This window comes from Astatotilapia calliptera, chromosome 10 (assembly GCF_900246225.1).
Source record: "Astatotilapia calliptera chromosome 10, fAstCal1.2, whole genome shotgun sequence".
Taxonomy (NCBI): domain Eukaryota; kingdom Metazoa; phylum Chordata; class Actinopteri; order Cichliformes; family Cichlidae; genus Astatotilapia; species Astatotilapia calliptera.
Genome location: NC_039311.1, coordinates 19409219 through 19430164, shown reverse-complemented (window position 1 = coordinate 19430164; position 20946 = coordinate 19409219).

Below are 20946 nucleotides of genomic sequence, written 5' to 3'. Positions count from 1 at the left end.
AGAGTCATAGGCTGAGCTGTCTGCAGACACCGGTATAATTTTATTGCCTCTCTCTGTGCAATGTCCTCGATTACACTTAATGTCCAAACATTCTGCACATTGTTGTTTGTTTTGGTTTTTTGGTGGGGGGTTTTGCAGATGATTGCAGACTTCAGAATCAAATTATCACATCATTACATTGAGACAATGCTTATGTTTCCAATTAGCTCTTTATCTCAGCCTTGTAGGTAAGACTGCAGAGCTGTGCAGCAGTTATAAACACCTATTGTGAAACAAGAGCGCACAGGACACAAGCTGAGTGAGAAAAAGTTGCAAACACCTCTGACACGTTAAGACAATCGGGGGGGTGAGGTGAGTATCCACAGTTTTTCCTTATTAGTGTCACAACATTTAACCTCAGCACAGTATCGCACTGGTGGAAACAGATGTGCACCACACAGACATACAGACAAAAACCTCACTTTACATAACGTGCATATTGCACACACAGACATATTCACTCTGTGCTGCTGCTACACTGTGATGTGTGACAATGATGTGGAGCATCATTACACAGAGACAAAGCAAACTATTTTTGTTCAGCAAAAACAAAACAGGATTCAACACTTTGTAGCATTCTGTTTGCAGACAAAGTATAAACAAGCAGTATAATTATGGGCTCATTTCGAGACAAACAACCAACGTATTGTGTGTGTGTGTGTGTGTGTGTGTGTGTGTGTGTGTGTGTGTGTGTGTGTGTGTGTGTGTGTGTGTGTGTGTGTGCGCGCGCGCATGCACATGTGTGTAATTCTGTGCAAACACAACTATGTTCTCTATCAGGGATGAGATGAGAGGAAAAGGATAAAAGATATCTCTGTCTTACTTGGCAGATGACAAATAAATGACAGCACGCACACGCATCGATACACACCTACACCCATGTATGCGCACGTGTAACAATCTCACACGGGCACACACACACACGCACCACACAAATTTGTTTGAAAAGTGACAGAAGTCTCACACTGTCATTACACTGCTTATGGCTGTCATTTTATTGTTTCTCATCAGTACATCACACAGACAAAAAAAAGTGCTCACACATACATGTGCAAGCACACACACGCGCGCACGCACACTGCTACCATACTAAGCTGACAAAATCCCTTTAACACAAACAGTGTGCGTGCACAACCTGGGAGTTACAAAACCTCTTGCACTGCTACAAAACAAACTGCCTTTTTAGCTGTGATGAAGCTCTAACAGCAAGTGCTAATGAATACAAACACACATATGGTGGATAAAAGGATGTATGTTCATATGGGGTAATATTAGCATCAGAAACTGTCAGTTCTGTTCTCTCGAGGGAAAGCACCACCACACGTATAAATATGATGGGTTTTTAGTGTAAATATCATATAGCATCCAACACCCCTCATATGTCACAAACGTTTAAATGCATGAACAAAATGTGATTGTGGGCAGAGACGACTACGGTCTGTAACAGAATAAAGAATAAATAAATAAAAGGCCAATCAACATCTCAAGACTAATTACTGCTTTAACTTATTTTGCTTGAGCTAATATCGCTGGTGAATTTGCAGTAAATCACCTCAAAATGTGTTTGGAGCAGTCACAGTATAAACAAGAGTGATTATCTTTTGATTAAAACCATCACAAACTTCCCCGAAGCGCCTGTTGCTACAGAACTGGCTCTAAAACAATGCTTTTCAGATTTCTTTTATGACTTCTGACCCCTCGGTTGCAACATGTAAAATCCATTTCTCCCCCCCGAAATGGAAAGACACTGAATCATGAAGAGGTCGGCTCTTTTTTGGCTCAAATTTTCTCTTAAGTAATTCTACCCTTTTTAGCTCAAGGGGGGCGCCAAAGGAAAACTGTGTTATTTTCGCCTTTGTTTGTGCAAACTACCAAACTACATTGTTGCATTTTTCATTATGACAACAAGAGTAGAAAATAGGTCAAACCGAGACTTATGTCACTCTTTAGCGCTGCCTCTATTGAGATTTTCCAGCTCCTGGAAAGATCACATCAAGCTGCTTTAAAATATGCATAAATCATATTGTATTCTATTACAGTGTAAAGCACTGTCTTGTACATTGAAAGAGTGCTTTGGCAGACTGAAGGGTGTGATGGACAGAGCCACACTGCCCCCTGTTGTTATTGTTGTCAAACAGAGTCATATACTATATATAATCTAAAATAAAGAGGCTCACGGCCTTTCCTCATGAAGGTAACAAATGCTCAGCAAGAGGAGCTTTTAATGTGTCAGTGTGTTCATATTTCTCTGCAGCAATGGCAATATTTGAATCCTTCAGTAAGCTTCTAATAGGTTAATGTAATAAAAGTTTTAAAGATTTTTTTTAAAGCACACATACACGAAAATGAATGTGAACAAGTAAATAAATTCAATTCAAAGTAAAAGTACTCTTTTTGTACAAAAATGACTCATATATTATTAAGTATGGTATTTGGGCTAGTTTAGGGTACTGTTCCAACCTGATGCTGGACTGATGCTGACAAGTGAACCTGTGTTTAGGTTCACCTGTGCACCTGCTTGTTTATGTAGACATCTATTCAGCCAATCACATGACAGTGCATTTATGCAAGCAGACATGGTCGAGATCATCTTCTGGGAAGAAATGCAAGACTGCTGATCTGCTGGTATTTTCAAACACGACTATTAGCAGACAATGCTTTACTGATGCCAGAGGTCAGGCGAGAATAGTCAGACTACTTCAAGCTGATAGGATGGCGAGAGGAGCTCATATAACTGCCCATTATGACCGAGGTATGCAGAGGAGCGTCTATGAATCGACAAATTCTTGAAGCAGATGGACGACAGGAGCAGAAGACCACATCAGATGCCACTCCTGTCAGTTAAGAAACAGGAAACCGAGGCTACAGTTCACACAGGATCACCAAAATGAGGTAATAGAAGACTGGAAAACTGTTGCCTGCACTGAGCAGTGTTGATTTCTGCTCTTTGTTGCAAAAACAATATATTAAAAGTATGACGTGTATTTTTATTGAGCTAAATTTGAGAAGTCAACGAGTTTCATTACAGCTAATGATGTTATGCTGTTATCTGTATATGACAAAAAAGACTTGAAACGTGAGAGCTGGGTCCTCTGCTAAGGGTCCACACATGTAGGGCTATGAAGACGTTAGCTCTGTACAGAGAAGATGGCAAAGAATTCTACAGTTTACGTTTTTTATGTTTAAAATAATGGATCAGTTTGGCTTTGTTCTTTTAATCTGCTATGAAACTAAAATATATCTGAAATTCAATGTCATAATCTTTAAAATGTTGTGTTATTTATTAGCCTGTCATGTATTTATATTTGTTAGTGTATGTTTTTAATGTCAATGTAAACTCAAACTGTGAATTCATAGAGAAGCAAAAGGTCAAGTGGAACTGAAGTCTTTAACTCAGCAACAAATGCCACACTTAAGGACAGTATTTGAGGAACTATAATTGCTTTCCACAAACTGGTGAACTGTATAAATAGTGTTTTATCACTAACATAAAAATGCAACTGTGGCTTGTAACATTTTCATTTTAGATTTGAAGTTACTCTCCCACAAGATTGTACTGTTTGACCCTACATTTCTCAATTTTCTCTTTCTTTCTTTCTTTCTTTCTTTCTTTCTTTCTTTCTTTCTTTCTTTCTTTCTTTCTTTCTTTCTTTCTTTCTTTCTTTCTTTCTTTCTTTCTTTCTTTCTTTCTTTTGCTCTCTGTTTGTCTGGTAAATATATCCAAACTTGGCCAGATGACTCGCTACTGGGGCAGAGAGCTTCATCAACAGAGAGGGGGAGAGGGAGGGAGAAAGAGATGGATGAACGCAGAAAAGAAGAAGACAAAGTGTAGAAGAAAAATAGTAAACTCTGACAGATGAGCGACAAAAACAGAGGCCTGAATGGAGAGATTGATGGCTGGCTGCAAAAAAGATGGAGGGTAGAAGGGGAGAGATGGATAAAAACAGTTGAAGCTGGCAGCCAAAGTGAGTGAGAGGTTGAAAGAGGAGATGAAAAAGTAGAGGAAAGGTTCATCTTTCTCCCTCTCCTCCTCTCAATCCCTTCCTCTCTGTCTTTCTCTTTTGGCCTGTTGACAACTCAGTAGGAGTCAGACGACCATCTGTCTATTGGAAAGGAGTGAACACCCTTCCACCTTCTTCTCCTCCTCCTGCTGACTAGCCTCCTTATCTCCTTAAATTTTCTCCTTCTTTGCCTCCTGATGATGAAACTCTTCCTCTCCATTCTTACAGCGTGTGAAGGAAAGAAAACCAGACAGAGCCAACTGACAGACAGGATGCTAATACACTAATATGCTAATCCTGCTTTGCACTTGTATGCTATCTGTGCTCGAAAGAAAGTGTGTGTGCATGTGTGTTTGTGTGTGTGGCAAGACCAAGCCCCTGGGTAATAAAACAATACAAAGAGAGCTTTAGGCCTGCTGGGCCCGCAACAGCACTTGAATACCAAATCAGCCAGCAGAGATCACTGGGGGAAAGGTGTAGAGTGTGTGTGTGTGTGTGTGTGTGTGTGTGTGTGTGTGTGTGTGTGTGTGTGTGTGTGTGTGTGTGTGTGTGTGTGTGTGTGTGTGTGTGTGTGTGTGTGTGTGTGTGTGTGTGCGTGCATGCGTGTGTGTGTGTGTGTGTGTGTGTGTTTCTGAAGGAGTGAGACAGATAGCGGAAAGCAGCCTTGTTTTTCCAGTGGTGACCGTTGTTCAGTAACTCCTGCTTCTAAAAGTAGGAGAGTAACTTCGCAACAGCTCTGGGCACAGCTGGATGAATTTCTAAAAAAGAGAGGAAGATTGATGATGGGGGTGCACGAAAAGCAAACAAGAACGGTTATTTATAAAAAGACATGGAGCACCATAGAAAGGATTGTACAGTTAAAATGCTATTTCTACTAGTTTCACTTCTCTATTGGCTGACACGCGCACACATTCATATAGAAACACACCCATCGCTATTTTTTTCCCTTTTTTTCACCCTTCTTTGTCGCACCCTTGTCTGTCAGCCAGCCCTTGCCTTAATGGACCATACACACAATTACTACTGATTAATCTACCACTTAGCATTTTGACCCCACTCAGGCAACACACATGCATACTCGCACCACTTAACATTCTGGCCCTGCCCTGGTATCGCTGGCTTCTCAGGTACCCAGCATGCTCTGGGGCAGCCCCGCTGAGACCACTGCTGTCTGAAGAGGATGGTAAAAGTGTTCATGTGTGTGTGTGTGTGTGTGTGTGTGTGTGTGTGTGTGTGTGTGTGTGTGTGTGTGTGTGCGAGATGAGAACATGCTGGTGCCAGCCCCTGAAGGACAACCATCCAGTTCATGTCCTCAGGGAGCCTCGACACTTTAGGAGTGGCACTACAGCGGGGTAGCACCACAGCCAAGGGGCCCACAGGGATGAATGGTGTGTGTGTGTGTGTGTGTGTGTGTGTGTGTGTGTGTGTGTGTGTGTGTGTGTGTGTGTGTGTGTGTGTGTGTGTGTGTGTGTGTGGAGAGGATGAGGTCTAGATCATCATCAAGGGGCCCAAAGGGAAGACAGACTGATATGTGGGACTTGGAAAAAGATTATAAATGTAATGGAGAATGAGTGAATGTGAAGCTGCCAAAGTATCACAATATCAAAGACAAATTTAGCTGCAGTCAAACGCGTCACTTATACTGTCAATAATATTAGATTTACTCGTAATGGAAGCATGAAAAAAACAAACAAAACCTGAGAAAACATTACAAGCGAGTGAAAAGCAAAATAAAAGTGGGTTCAGTGGGGAGAACGAGGGCTAAATTTTATTATTTATTTTTTATTTTATTATTTATTATTATTTTATTTTATCATCCTCATGATTCATTTGAATCATGCAATAATAACACTGTTCTTTTGTAGTGTTTTGTTTAGCTGCTATAGGCCAGGCTTGATATGCTTTCCTATCATAAGAGACACTTTTAAGCAATTTTAAATCCAAGAAATCTGTAAAGAGCCACAGAACATATCTGAGTCATATATATCATAGCTTACTTATTTAAGCCACTTGTTGTATGTTTGTTGTGTCTTAATGAAGGGGATTCTGCCTATTAAGTAGCAGCGTAAAGTTTATATCTTTTACCATGTGTGACTAATCCACAGTGGGCCATTTATGATTATTTCATGCATTTCACAATAATACCATGTTTTTTATTGAACGTATAGAATCACAGAACTACAATACCTGAAACTGTTTGCTAGTTATTTACTACAGGCCACATTAGGTGCTAGCTGTACCTTTGCAAATTAATCAAATTCGATAATAAATTTAAGACAAAAAAGCAGACTAATGGGTTTAAATGTAGTGAAAGTAAACAAAAAACAGGAAAGGTTTGATTTTGTTTTGACTTCAGCAGTAGATCAGGCATTGCATTAAAACTCATAACAAATCTGTCCCCACACTGTTACATTTTCCTCCAAAACTTATGTATTTTGGATACTGACTCTATAGACTCACCACTGGCCATTAATGTGTTTACAACCATGCTAGAAGCTGCAATAGAGATTCAGCAAAATTGAGAGGAAATTTTCATTCAGCAAGTTCAGGACCACTCACTGCGTCTGGCTGTTGTTTGCTGCTAGGCAGGTTTTTGTTTTTGCTTGTTTCAGAGTTTTTCATTAAAGATGTTTGCTTTCTGTGGCTGTTAACGGTGGACTAACAAAAGCTGAGAGGAGCTTCAGAGAATCAGGTGAGGGTTTTCTATTGGTTCATAAATATGAGCAACCCATTAACTCCTCATTTTGCCATCATTCCCGTATTATAAAAATGTATTTTCCAAACAAACAAAATAATGGAACTTTTCATCATTGCTGCAGGGTATTGTTTGTAAACTCCCAAATCTAATACTTCCACAGAGGGCACAGGAGGACTGACTTTCACAATTCCAAGACACTCCTTTATGGTAAGGTTTGTCTGCTGGTGATTGCAGAGGTGTTTTACATATTAACTGCTGTGTGTTTAGACAGGGACAGCATGTGACTCACTCCACTGAGTTTAAGAGAACTAAATATTCCGCAGTCAACTGTTAGTGGGATTATAACAGAGTGGAAGCAATTGGGAACAACAGCAACTCAGCTAAGAAGTGGTAAGCCACATGAAATCCCAAAGCAGGGCTGAGGTGGAAATTTCAATCCCTACAAACCTCCAAACTTTATGTGGCCTTCAGATTATCTCAAGAACAGTGCACAGAGTTTCATGGAATGGGTTTCCACAGCTGAGCAGCTTCATCCACACCTCACATAATCAAGCACAATGCAAAGAACTGGATGCAGTGCTGTAAACATGCCACTACTGGACTCTAGAGCAGTGGAGACGTCCTCTTTGGAGTGATGAATCACACTTCTCTGTCTGGCAATCTCATGGACAAGTCTGGGTTTGGCGGTTGCCAGGACAACCGTACTTGTCTGACTGCATTGTACCAATTGTAAAATTTGGTGAAGGAGGGATTAAGGTCTGGGGTTGTTTTTCAGTTGGGCTGAGCCCCTTAGAACCAGTGAAAGGAACTCTTAATGCTTCAGCATATCACAACATTTTGAAACATTTCATGCACCTAACTTTTTGAGAACAGTTTGGGGACGAGGGTTACCCCTTCCTGTTTCAACATGACTGTGCACTGAGCAAGTCTGGTGTGGAAGAACTTGACTGGCCTGCACAGAGTCCTGACATCAACTAAATAGAACATAATTAGGATGAATTAAAGTGGAGACTGTGAGCCAGGCCTTCTGGTCCAGCGTCAGTGTGTGATTTCACAAATGCACTTGTGGAAAAATGCTCAGAAACGCCCTTAAACACTCCTAAACCTTATGGAAAGCCTTCGAGAAGAGTTGAAGCTGAGGTTATGGCTGCAAAGGTCAAGCCGACATTAAAAAAAAAAACCCTATGGATTAAGAATGGGATGTCACTCAAGTTCGTTTATATGTGAAGACAGGCGAGTAAATACTTTTGGCAATACTGTTTTCTTATAACTCTGTTTGGTGATACCCAAAGTCCTTTTTTCGTATCACCAGAGATTAAGAGACGTACTTTGCAAAGTGATGTACCGGTACTACAAATCGAGTTCAGTATAGCCAGACTTTCTTTGCATCGTGTTTAATTTATTGTACCAAAATTGTTTCCATTTATATAGACGGAAAGTCCATGGAGTCATATTTTCAACCAATGTAAACATGGTCCCATGCAGTCCTCCAAAATCCCAACATGTTGTTCGAAGTGGATGTTGCTGACTGGTTGACAACAGGAAATAGAGTGACACTGGAATTCACCGGGTATGTGACAAGCTTAAAAAAAGGCAAAATGGAAAGCACAGAAATCGGCTGCAGTGGATACTTTTCACTGTAACACTCTACTTCAGCTTGTAAGTTAAAACTTTAATCTTCTCCACTGCAAAAGCGAGAGTAGCCCGAAGACAGACTGCACTACCTATCTTTGACACTGTCCCCATCTGACAGCACTGCAGGTAGACAGCACTCTGCAGGTAGACGAGCACGCCGAAGCTGACGACGGGCTGCGGATGGACAGCTGGCGCAATACCACTGCTGAAGCACAGTTTAGCTGACTCAACAAATCAAAAACCCTGGTCAGTTATTCTCAACTGTCTCTCTTACCTCAGGCTTTCTGCTGCAGCATCTGTGCACTAACCATAAAAGGGGGCGTTGGGCAAGTCATCTGACTCTCAGAGGAAGGGGAAACCTGTCTATGAAGAATAAGACATGAACAGCTGCAAATAAAAGAGCAATGCTGCAGAAAATGATTAATCCATAAATTATGTAATTAATTCCCACTCAGTGCGCTCTCTGTGGCGATGTCTATTTCTAACATGACAGCTGCACATTAGAGCTGGAAAACTGCAAAAGTGATGACGGAGATGTGGAAAACACTCAAAGATCAAAGTGAAATTATTTTTCCTGGTTTAATATTCTTAATGATAGAAAAGCTACAAATAGACTGATTATTTCTAATCTGTGTTTTGTTAGCTGCAGTTGAAGTAGTGATAAATGTGGCGAGAAATTAGGATAGAGCATAAAAATGTTTTGTAAATTTTCTGCATGAAAATTCACATCATTCACAGGGATTAGGCCATGCAAATCCCTGTGAATGATGTGAATATGCATCATATTTGCACTTTACTGCACAGCTTCCTTAAGTGGTGGAGCTAAAGATACCCATCAGGCCACATGTATGCAATGAATTCATGTAAGCGGTCATAGCTGTATATAGTTATATAGAAGTTAGATCATACTTTAAGCATGTCAGTAGAAAAGGAGGGAAATGTAGTTACTGGTGAACACCTGGTCTGGACATGGCTATAGTTTCAGGAGGGTGATCCAGCAAGGTCTGGCTTTAGGTTCAGCAGGTCTGTAGTCTCTTACAAATATGATCCAGTTTAAATGGACAAAACTGAAAGGAAAACAAAACAAACAAACAAAATGCTGACTCCTAACACGCTCTAGTAAGTGAGCTCACATTAGAATTTGTTATAAGCATTCTCACATGTACATCCAGAGCACTAAATGGAAAAGCTCCAGGCTATATATCTCAGCTTCTTGTTAAATAAATACATTTTAGTTACTTGCTTTTTCCTCAGTGGCTTGGGTCACAATGTTTTTGAAGATTCTGAAGATTCGTTTTGAGCTAATGCAGTTGTTGAATCAACACTTTATATATAACATCCAAAAAGTTCAAGTTCAAATCCATTACATTTTTGTCAGTGAACAAGTCGCTGCCACCAAAATGAAAAGTTCCTTTGACATAAGCAAACAAGATGCTTAGACATTTTTGCCAGAATGACACAGGACGTAACAAGGATGTTACTCATCTTCTAGTTTCCTTAAAATCTTGCTCACATGTATTCACAGATATTGATAAAACTAATATTTCTTTGAGGATAAGAGAACTGCTGTTTTGTCGCAGCAGTACATGAATGTGTTGTATTGGCTACACAGTAAAAACAATATAACAGGTTACACAGAACTTTAAAGAAACATCAACTACATAAGTACTACTACACATACTTTGTTTCTTCATAATATATAATAGTAACAAAACAGGGCTAGAAATCACTGGAGAGCCTGTTGTCATGTTCCTTTAGACACAAGTAACAAGGGAAGAGCTGCAATGTTACTTCCCACACCTTACTCCGACACTTTTAATTGTTTTTACGGGTATGTTCTTGAAATAATGTTCTTTCTGACAGTTTGCCGGTCAACAAGCCTGCATGGTAATTTTGGGTTTAACTGGAGAAACTATTCACTTTGTTATGGTAAGAGTGTGGAACTGAGCTGAGAGCAAAAAGGGATGAAAGAAACACAAATAGATAGGGGAATTAAACTACATGAAAAGAGAGAAAGAGAGGAAGACGAGACGTGCTGTATATTGATAAAAGGTTTGAATGTGGCACAAAGGTAGCAGGGAGGGAGAAAGGAGATCAAGGTCTATCATAGGGGCTGTAGCGATGGCGTGGCAAAGATGGAGGGAGTGCGAGTCAAAGAGAGATGAGAAGGGGAGAGGAGGATACTAATAATTTCCAGGGCAGTGATGTGAACACACCAGGGCCTCATGCACTCATGATGGAAATATGAGCATGCTTCTAACATCACACAAACCCAAGAGGCTTACTTTGTCCAAGACTACAACAGTTTGACAGGTCAGAAGTTAGAGTTTTTATTACTGCACGTTCAGAAGTGACAGGAGCAAACTGGGATTTCATTTATTTTTATACTCTCGACTGAAATTTCTCATCTATGCGCAATGCATACAAGAATCTGAGCTCTATTTTCATCACTGATGAAAATACTGTGAATACATACATGCACTTTTTGAACTGGACTCTTCATATTTACTTGAGTAAAATATTTTTTGCGTTTTCTCAATTTTTACTGTCATCCCAAGAACAATAAATCATTTGAATTCAATCAAGTAAATTATGCTGACTCTAAAGGCCCGTCAGCCACGGGTAGTGATGAGCAGTGTCATGGAGACCAGCTACCATGGAAAGTGAATGGGATGCAGCAAAGTCAAGTGATGATGGACAGAATAACCAGTGGCAAGTGAAACAGTGAGGTCGACGGTTAAATTCTTCCCAACTTCAAGGAGAACAATAAACATGCTTCTCATTCAGTGTGCAGAGTACCATTGACTGGCATATGACTGGGCAGGAAATGCATTACCTAACTATCAGAAACAAAGCAATGTGAATGAGCAAATCATTTCACTTTTGTGGATGAGGCTTTATGAACATGACAGTTCAATAAAACACCGAATGGCAACCTTATGACTGCATTCATGATGCATATGTTTGTTCACATCTAGTGTGCACTTGCTACATTTTTATGCTACATATTTTATAGCTATAGCTATATATATATATATATGTTTATCCTTCAAGCTCGGGTCCTCTACCAGAGGCCTGGGAGCTTGAGGGTCCTGCGCAGTATCTTAGCTGTTCCCAGGACTGCGCTCTTCTGGACAGAGATCTCCGATGTTATTCCCGGGATCTGCTGGAGCCACTCGCCTAGCTTGGGAGTCACCGCACCTAGTGCTATATATATATATATATATATATATATATATATATATATATATATATATATATATATATATATATATATATATATATATATATATATATAAATTTCAGTGTGTAGTTGCAATTTTGTAAAAGGAGAAAAATATATGCAGACAGGTGCAGCACCTTCTACTGTCACTACTTCTGGCTTCTTTTGACAAGAATCTAATGAAACACGTATAAAAAAAGAAGGTCACACAAAAACAGTGCAGCCGACGAGGCTCTCAAATTTTATGGTAAATAACATGTTTCGGGAATTATTTATGCATGTTTGCCTGTGTGCAGTCCACTAATGAGATATTGACTCCATTGCGACTGTGCTACATTGTTTATCCCACTTATTTATTTATGAACGTTTAATATGTGAGTTCTGCCTAGTTCCTACAAACGCAAGTGGCGAACGAATGAGGCACACTGACGGAGAGATCAATGTGCAACATTAACACGGGATTGTCTTTAAAGTTATTTTCATTTGGAAGACACAGATCCGCTGTTTATTTCCACTTCCACAGCCCTCATTCTCTCGTGATCGGTGCCAGTGGTGCTCCTTACCTCAGCCGTCTCACACCCCACCTCCCCCCATCTCCCACACTCTCACAAGCATCACCCGGCCCTCTCTCTCTCTCTCTCTCTCTCTCCTGGCTTTGTCAGCAGCAGCAGCAGCAGTACTTGGGTCTTTGTGTCTCCTTCATATCATCTTGTTAAAAATTAAAGTGATTCTACTTTCCTCCATCTTCCTCTCTCTCTAATGCTAATCTGTTCCCTGTTGGACCAGTATGTAGATGAGACGCAAATACAGCGCAGCCTGATGAATAGTGATGAGCCTGCAGCATGTACACACACACACACACACACTCAGGCACACACCTGAGCAGCCTTGGAATGCCCTGTGGTTTACCTGTCTGTCTGTCAATCAAAGCAGTGACCTAGTGAGGGAATGTTTGTGTGTCTGCGTGCATGCCCTTTAAATTACTCCTTAAACTAGAAAGTACCTCCTGAAATACTCTAATTTAATCAAATATATCACGTGTTTAATTTGCACGTTACCAGCTGATATTAGTGCTAAAATCCACATTTTACACTGTCCTTTTAGTGCAGAAAACTTAGCATATTTTCCCTTTGAGTCATGGGTGTTATAATGGAAAGCACCTTTGTTTAAATGTCCCATGGCCCCAGTCTTAAAGTTGGCAAACACTCACTGTATAAATACATGAAAATCTGTCAACTGTGAACCCCACTCGAGTGTTCAGCCACTACACTATGCTTCTCTAACTTAACAGGGGAAGTCCCCTTTGCCCCAGGGGGAGATGTATGGTTTCCTGCATGAGTGACCCGTATTTCAGTCCATTACATAGATAGAAAAAGGAAGACGAAAACAACTGGCTTAACATGTGCCCAAATTTGCATCTACACTGTGATAGTTATTAGAAGATGGTGGAAAAGACAGGATGTTTAATCACACCAGACATTACTTGCTGAACTGATGCTGAGTCCACACTGTTTGCAGACTAAGGTCTGATTTGGACTTCTGAGGGAAGTCTTCGTAGCGCTTACAACGTAACCATCGCCTCCTTATGCTTGTGTGTGGTGCATTATGTGTTAATTACCATGCGGTCATGTCCCAGTGTTTTATATGTGGCCAGTCAGCAGAAAAAAATAAATAAAAGGCTGGGGGGGGGGGGGGGGGGGTCCCTCCTAGGTCCCCACTCTTTGTTGTGGTCAGTTTGTGGGGGGGACAAACATATTTGTCCTTTGCACAATGCCTCACATCCGGTGCGACAGTTTCAGTCATCTCCCTCCAGGAGTTTGCTGACATTTGTGAGTCCTTATATTGATGCTATGATTATTATTCCTTATATGAGATGACGATTGTTATTCTCTCACTGATAAATATAAAATCTGTGGCGAAAAAGTAGTCGCAAACACACAGGAGGAATCGAGAGTACTGAACAGGCCAATCACAATAGTTGCAGGCTGTGTCCTGTAGTTACATTTCTTGAAAGCTTAATTCAAGCATTAGACAGAAAACTAAACATGTTAGATGTACACAGTGAGAACTACAGAACAGTAGGAGAAAAAGCATCCTCGAATGTCCTCCAATGGCCAGTTCTAAAGGAAAGTCTCCCATATTAAAATAGCCACTGTTACATCAGAAATAAACATGTCTACAGTGCGGTACAAATTTCCCCGTTCACAGCCCCTTTATAAGGAGATAGATTTTATTATAGCTGACATGTTAAATTTGTAAAGTTATATATATAATCTGCAGTGTGGACACTCTGCCACTGTCAGTCTGTTAAACTCACCGTCGCTATTTCAAGTGTTGAGATCAGGTGACTAACTTCGCCACTGAAGAATATACTGAACTCTTAGGTTTGTAATGTGAAACTCTGATCAGTTTTCCAGCATTTGACTGAATCTGAGCAGACAGTATGGTCATGTACACCTCACAATTCATCCTGCCACCTTTGCCAGCAGTCACATCTTCAATAAACACTAGTGACCGGCAGCCATACATACCCATGCCATAACACTGTATCCACCACGTTTGACAGATGATATTGTAATGTATGATGATCACGAGCTAAATACTTTTCTCCTCACATGAGTCTGATAGAATATTTTTTCCCGAACTGTGTCTAATCTGGCCTTGCTCCTCTTCAGTGTAACCAGTGGTTTGCACTTTGTTGCAAACTATCTGTGTTTCTTGACTGTATTCGATGTTGTGAAGTTGTTTTTCTGAACCCCTGAAATAATTCTGTATCATCCCCTTCAGTGATCTCCTTCAGTGTTTTCAGGGGGGTTTCAATGTTGCTGAGCTGGTCACTTCATTATTTGTTTCTAAGGATGTACGAGATTGTTGGATTAGCTGCTCCTGCAGTTGTTGCTGTCTCTCTGACAGTTTTATTTTGGTTTTTCAGACTAACGATGGCCTCCTTTACGTGCATCAACATTTCCTTGTACGTCATATTGAGAGTTCCAGTGAAAAGACACTAAACAGACGTTAAATACTTTGAATCAAATCTAGATCTTTAATCTGTTTAATTTATCACGAAATAACGAGAGAACAGGCCTCACCCGCCTGTGAAACTGCTTGTCAGTCAATGGTCCGATTCATTTTAAGTTCCTGAAAAAGGGGGACTGTGTATAAACATTCTTGTGATTCCTTAACAGTTAATGAAAAAATTCCTGCTAACCCCTCAAATTAAAACTGAAGTCTGAACCTAAGCTCATTTAATTGATTTCCAATCCACTGCAGTTGTGTATAGAAGCAAATTTACCAAAATAAAACCCAAATGTGTGTCCAAAAAACATATGGACCTTACTATAAGATAAATATCAAGAAGTTCAGTTAAACTCAAAAAATGTCAAACTGTTCTACGGTTTAGGATGAAAAGAGAGCACGATAGAGAGTGCCTCACATTTCCAGTTGTGACATCGTGCAATGCCACAGATCTCTGCACTCTTACTACATACATATATATTGCTTCTTCTTTCTATAATAGCAAGCTGCTGCTGGTAATGTCGAGCGCACACACACACACAGCTGCAGAGTAGGCTGTTTCCTGTATACCATTCTCAGTGTGTCTGCATTACTGTTCCATCTGCACAGGCATTTCCTGTCCGACCTTGAAATCATGCCCCCAGCCACCACCGTCACTTCACATAAATACATCCTCATCCCCCATTTCCCTACACACTCTGTGTGTTTTCAAGACAGGACATACTTTTTTCCCTCATACACACATCCACATGCTCATCCACTGACAAACCCAACATACGTTAAGCACTAGAAAGTGTCCAAAATTAAAGAGCAACTTGGCAGAGACAATCACCAGTGGAATATAAATACATAAATGCCTCAAACATGCAATTATCTGTTGAGAAAAACCACCTATTGTTTTCATGACTAGAAGCTAAAATACAGCACAAAACTCCCGCTTTACGAGCGTCCAGAGTTACCCTAATCTGCCACTTTCACGCTGGGAAGCTGTGATGTCATCAATCAGCAACACAGTGTTCGAATGGCGGCCAACCTTCCCCAGATCGGCCACATGTGTTTTTATTCAGCAGGAAAGTTATAGCAGAAAGGTCAGGTCACAGATAGTTTACAATAATATTATTCATGTAAGGGAAAGTGGAAATGATCCCCACTTGTGACCTCACTCTATTTACACAAGCATGCCCCGAATACATTGATATCGCCAGCCAGTAAAACTCACCACGTGTGCGCACACACAGAAAGAAAGGGAGAGAACACAATACACATTCATTACATGAACTGGATTTCATAAGGTGATGGAAAGGAACCAAGCCAAAGTCCAACAATTAGCAAAGATTTAAAATAACAACCAAGGGCCCGAGGCACAGTGTTAAAGCAGAGGAGACATAATAAGGGTCAGAGTTATGATTCCAGCTCACAGGAGAAACAGAGACGCTGTTGTAGTGTCTGAATATTCAATGCCAAAATGATTACTAGCACTTGGATTAGATCTCTGGTTGTATTTAATGCTGACTTGATGAGGAATATTAATTAAAAATACAGCCCATTAAAGTTGTTGCATAGGCATTTTATAAATAAATGCTGCTGGCCTTGTTTTAAGACCACGGGGAAGGCAAACAAATGGATAGACCCAGGAGAAGATTATAAACTATGACTATTTTTGCTTTATATAACTGTATAACAGTTATATACTCTGTAACCCGCCCAAGTGAGAGTTTGTGCTTCTCCTCCCCAACTGGACACGAAAGACCTGCCCCGATGTTTCACGGTAAACCGTGAAACATCGGGGTTAAGTCTTTGTTGCTGGCTAAAGGACTGATGTAATGCAGTGTCCTTCAAAGTGACAAAAACAAGTCTGCGTGTGTTACAGTCATAGTTTCCATGTAAAAAGTGGATGCATCATCAGACACACAGGATGCAGCACCACATTTCCCATGGGAGAAAACAGAATATGGCAAGAGAGACTTAGTCATGACTGAACGTTCACATGGCTGTTGTCAAATAGTTCACACCACGCACATTTATAAACACGAAATTCCTTCTTTACTGCATGCTGAGTCCAAACCCCTGTACCTCCTGTTCATTAACGTATTTTTATTCAGTTCTGCGTACACCACGATCTCATTCATTTAGCAAAAAAAAGGCCTGGAAAGAGACATCTAATCACTGAAGACCACCATTTATCACATCCAATAACATCAGAAGTTCTCTATAACCTGTTTATGAACCTTTAAGCGACTCTGATTGTATTTTCATATTAATATTATTTGTAAGCAAACACAGGCAGTTCTAACTTTACAGCTACACGGTCTAACTGTTTGCACTTCAAAACTTTATCATTTGGTTCTCCTTTTTCAGCTGTGACTGGCAGCTTTTGATGCGTACTTCATATTCAGCAACATAACATGAAGTTGGAGGTTTGTTAGTGATTATGATCAGGCTAAATAGGCTGGTGGAGACCAAAAACAGAGCGAATATTAGACTTACATTAGGCAGACCCAGGACACGCTGGAGAGATTATATCTCTCGGCTGGCCTGGGAACGCCTTGGTATTCCCCCGGATAAGCTGGAGGAGGTGGCTGGGGAGAGGGAGGTCTGGGCCTCTTTGCTTAGGCTGCTGCCCCCGCGACCCGGCCCCGGACAAAGCGGATGAAAATGGATGGATGGATGGATAGTCAGAAGAAAGGACTTTTTTGGGGCATTATTTCATATCAAGATTAAGATTTTTGAAACATTTTGTGATCAGAGTACTTGCAAATAATGAAAAGCTGGTCTGTACATAGTGTTTTGAGTTCAAATCAATATGTAATCAAGGGCTTTCATGTTTTTCAGCACTACGATGAGAAGAAAAAAAGCATTTGCAAAAGTTTTCAAACTGATGCGTCTTCAGTTCTCGCCGTCTTTACCTTCTTTGCCTTGCTCAAAGTCCGCAGCCTCCGCTCTGTGAATGCTAAGCTGCTGTTAGTCTTTCCGCTGGTCCAACTTTGGTTTAGATTTGGGGGACAATGTCTTTTTTACAAACCCACGCACCAATAATAAACACACCCGCTTCTATAAAAGATCAACCCTGTGTCAGTTTCCCAGTAAACTGGAGCATCTGCAGCAAATCAGTGTGGCTTTTCAATCACTCCCACTTTTCTCTCTGTCTCCCACTCATTTACTTCCCCCCTCTTCCTCTATTTTTCCCCTCTTTGCATTTTTCTGTGATTAGGAACAAGTTTAACTGGCCAGAACTTCCTTTCTATTTTTCTAAAACACACACAGGCTTCTGATCCATGTTTGCTGTCATGAACAGGTGCTTGTCTTCAGCTCGACCTGCCTCATCAATCACACTTTCTCGACCAAAACCCCCAAAAAAGAGAAAGGAAAGAAGAGCTGAGGTGAAATAGGAAAAAAATATTAGAGCATTAATTTCCTTACTTCCCAGGCTCTCTGCAGAGCTTAATTCACCATCGAAATGTGGCTGCGTGTAGTCACATGTACTGCTTTCCTTCAGTAAAAACAAGTATTCTGTATTTCTGTCGTTGATGCCAGCCTAAATGACTTCTAAATGACTCAGCCTCGGTATAAGATTTCCCTGTAATCATGATTTTAAATTGACTGCATGTCTTCTTGGGCACTCGGCTGCTAAAATTCCTCCTTTACTCAATGGAAGTGCCCTCCTGTTCGCGCTGTTAATGGACCGGACCTGTCTATGCAATGCAGTGGACAGAATTTCCCATGGCTGATCATCATCTACGGTCATGGGTGCCTTCCAACTCCTCCATCTTGCCCTCTCCCCGTCCCAATGCAACAAAGAGGAAAAACAAATCAAACAATTCACAGTTTCCCATTATTCTCTCTGTCAGCATATGGTTCCAATCAACAGTGTGTGTGTGTGTGTGTGCGTGTGTGTGACACCATGTGAATGTTTTTATTTTCCATACATTACTCCTCAGATACAAAGCTCTTTGTTCACACTCTTTCTCCATCTCTCTTGCTCCTCCTTCCTCTCACGCCCTCGCCATCCTCCAGCTCTCTCTTTGATTCTCAGGTTTAAACTCTCTCTCTCTCTCTCTCTCTCTCTCTATTTTAGTCTTGCTTTTCTTGGCTGCAAGTCAGACCTCAGTCAGACCTAGAGGTCTTTTTCCCAAGCGATCTCCAGGGTGGACTCGAGGGAACAGAAAACACACACACACACTCGCAAACACGGGCCCTGCCCTCACATGCTCTTGTCCATTTCCTCCTCTGTCTCTGCTGCGATCCACAGCCATCTCCTGTCTGCACCTCTTTGTTCATTCATCGTTTTATTACTTTTAAAAACAAAACAAAAACATGTTTCAGTCATGCTTTATTGAGACAAAGAGAACACAGTGTTCAAAATCAAGTATTGTGTTTTTGGCCTGGTGAACTTTCTGCACTCGCTGGTACATTACAAGCTTTGTGGCCTGTTCTAGGACTTCATTTATCCAGGTTAGTCCCTCTGGAGTCAGGCATCTCATTTACAAGGGAGACCTGGCTCAGACTGAGGCAGCACATTTTCTCACAAATAGATCAACTGCACATGCAAACAAATGCACAAGGATGAAGAAGTGATAGAGGAATTAATAAGGCACCAAAAGAACCACAAGCGCTCATTATTCAATACCAACAACAAGTAATGGTAATTATTAGGTACCTTTCTAGTGCTGTCTAATTAATCTATATTTCCCAGTAATGCATAAACTTTATAACTTGTACGTAAAGTTAACAAATAAATGTAGTGAATATAATTGAAGATACACTCACCAGACACTTACTGGTACCATGTCGGATAACCCTTTTCCCTTCAGAGTTGCCTTAATTCTTCATAGCACAGATTCAACAAGGTGCTGGAAATATTCCTCAGAGATTTTGGTTCATATTGAAATGATAGCACCACACAGTTATGGCAGATTAGTCAGCTACATATCCATGAGCCAAATTTTCCATCCCATCACACCCCAGAGGTGCTCCATTGGATTAAGATCTGGTGACTGTGGAGGCCCTTTGAGTACAGAGAACTCATTGTCCTGTTCAAGAAACCAGTTTGAGATCATTTTAGCTTTGTGACATCACAAGTTATCCTGCTAGAATCAGCCATCTGACGATGGGCCCACTGTGAAGTACGATGGGGATGGTCAGCACCAATATTCAAGTAAGCTTCAGTGTTTAAACAATGTTCAGTTGTTACAAAGGGGTGTGAAGTGTACCAAGTGCACTGTTACACTAGCACCAGCTTGAGACGCTGATAAAAGGCAGGATATATGCATGCTTTCATGTTTTTATGCCAAATTGTGACTCATCAGCTTTGATTTTTCCAATCTTCTTTTGTCCTGTTTTGGTGAAACTGTGTGAACTGTGGCCTCAGTTTCCTGTTCTTAGCTGACAGGAGTGGAACTACAGCCTATGTGCTCCAAGGTCTAAGGAGGTGAGATGGTCTTCTTCATGCCTTAGTTGTAACGAGTGGTTGTTTGAGTTGCTGATGCCTACTGTTGAATCAACAATACACATTTTCTCTTTTTCATACCATTCTCTGTAAACCCTAGACAGGGTTGTGCAGGAAAATCCCAGTAGATTAACCGATTCTGAAATACTCAGATCAGGCATGCTATGTTCAAAGTCACGTAAATCACCTTTCTTTCCCATTTGAACTTCAGTAGTCTACATGCCTAAATGCATTGCAGTGTAATTGGCTTGTTAGATATTTATGAGTAAGTGAACAGTTGTACCTAATGAAGTAGCTGTATGTGAGTGCATAATTACAACAAACTACCTCAAAGCTTTACTCGTGTACAGTATTTACTACCACTGTCTGAGAGCCATATTTAGTAAGTCTCACAGTGGATTTACAGTCCTGACATAAAATTTTACATGTCAGATTTGAAACAGTGGAAATAGTTTTTGTTTACAAAACTTTAAATCTCTTCTTTAAAGAAGCAGCGCTGTTTTGTTTCACCGTGACATAACTGAGAGAGAGCAACGATAAATGAGGTTAGTCCGCTAACAGAGGCGACCACAGGGTTACAGTGCCATCTAGTGGTGAGGCAAAGTAGCACGCAGACGTTCTACACTAACCATGATCAAATGATGAGAACAATGAATATATTTGTATGATGCTGTCCTCGTTGCTGTTAATAAATCCATGCATAAAGTTTGGTTTTCACACGAGGCATATGTAAAACCTTCACAGTGATTCGGGGCTGAAAAAGAATTTAAAAAACAGGGGGAAATGGAAACATTTGGTTTAACATATTGTGCACAACATGTAACTGCAATGCAAATACTTAGCAAACACATGATTCCCACATGAAGGGGTAAGAAGGCTGAGGAGAGGA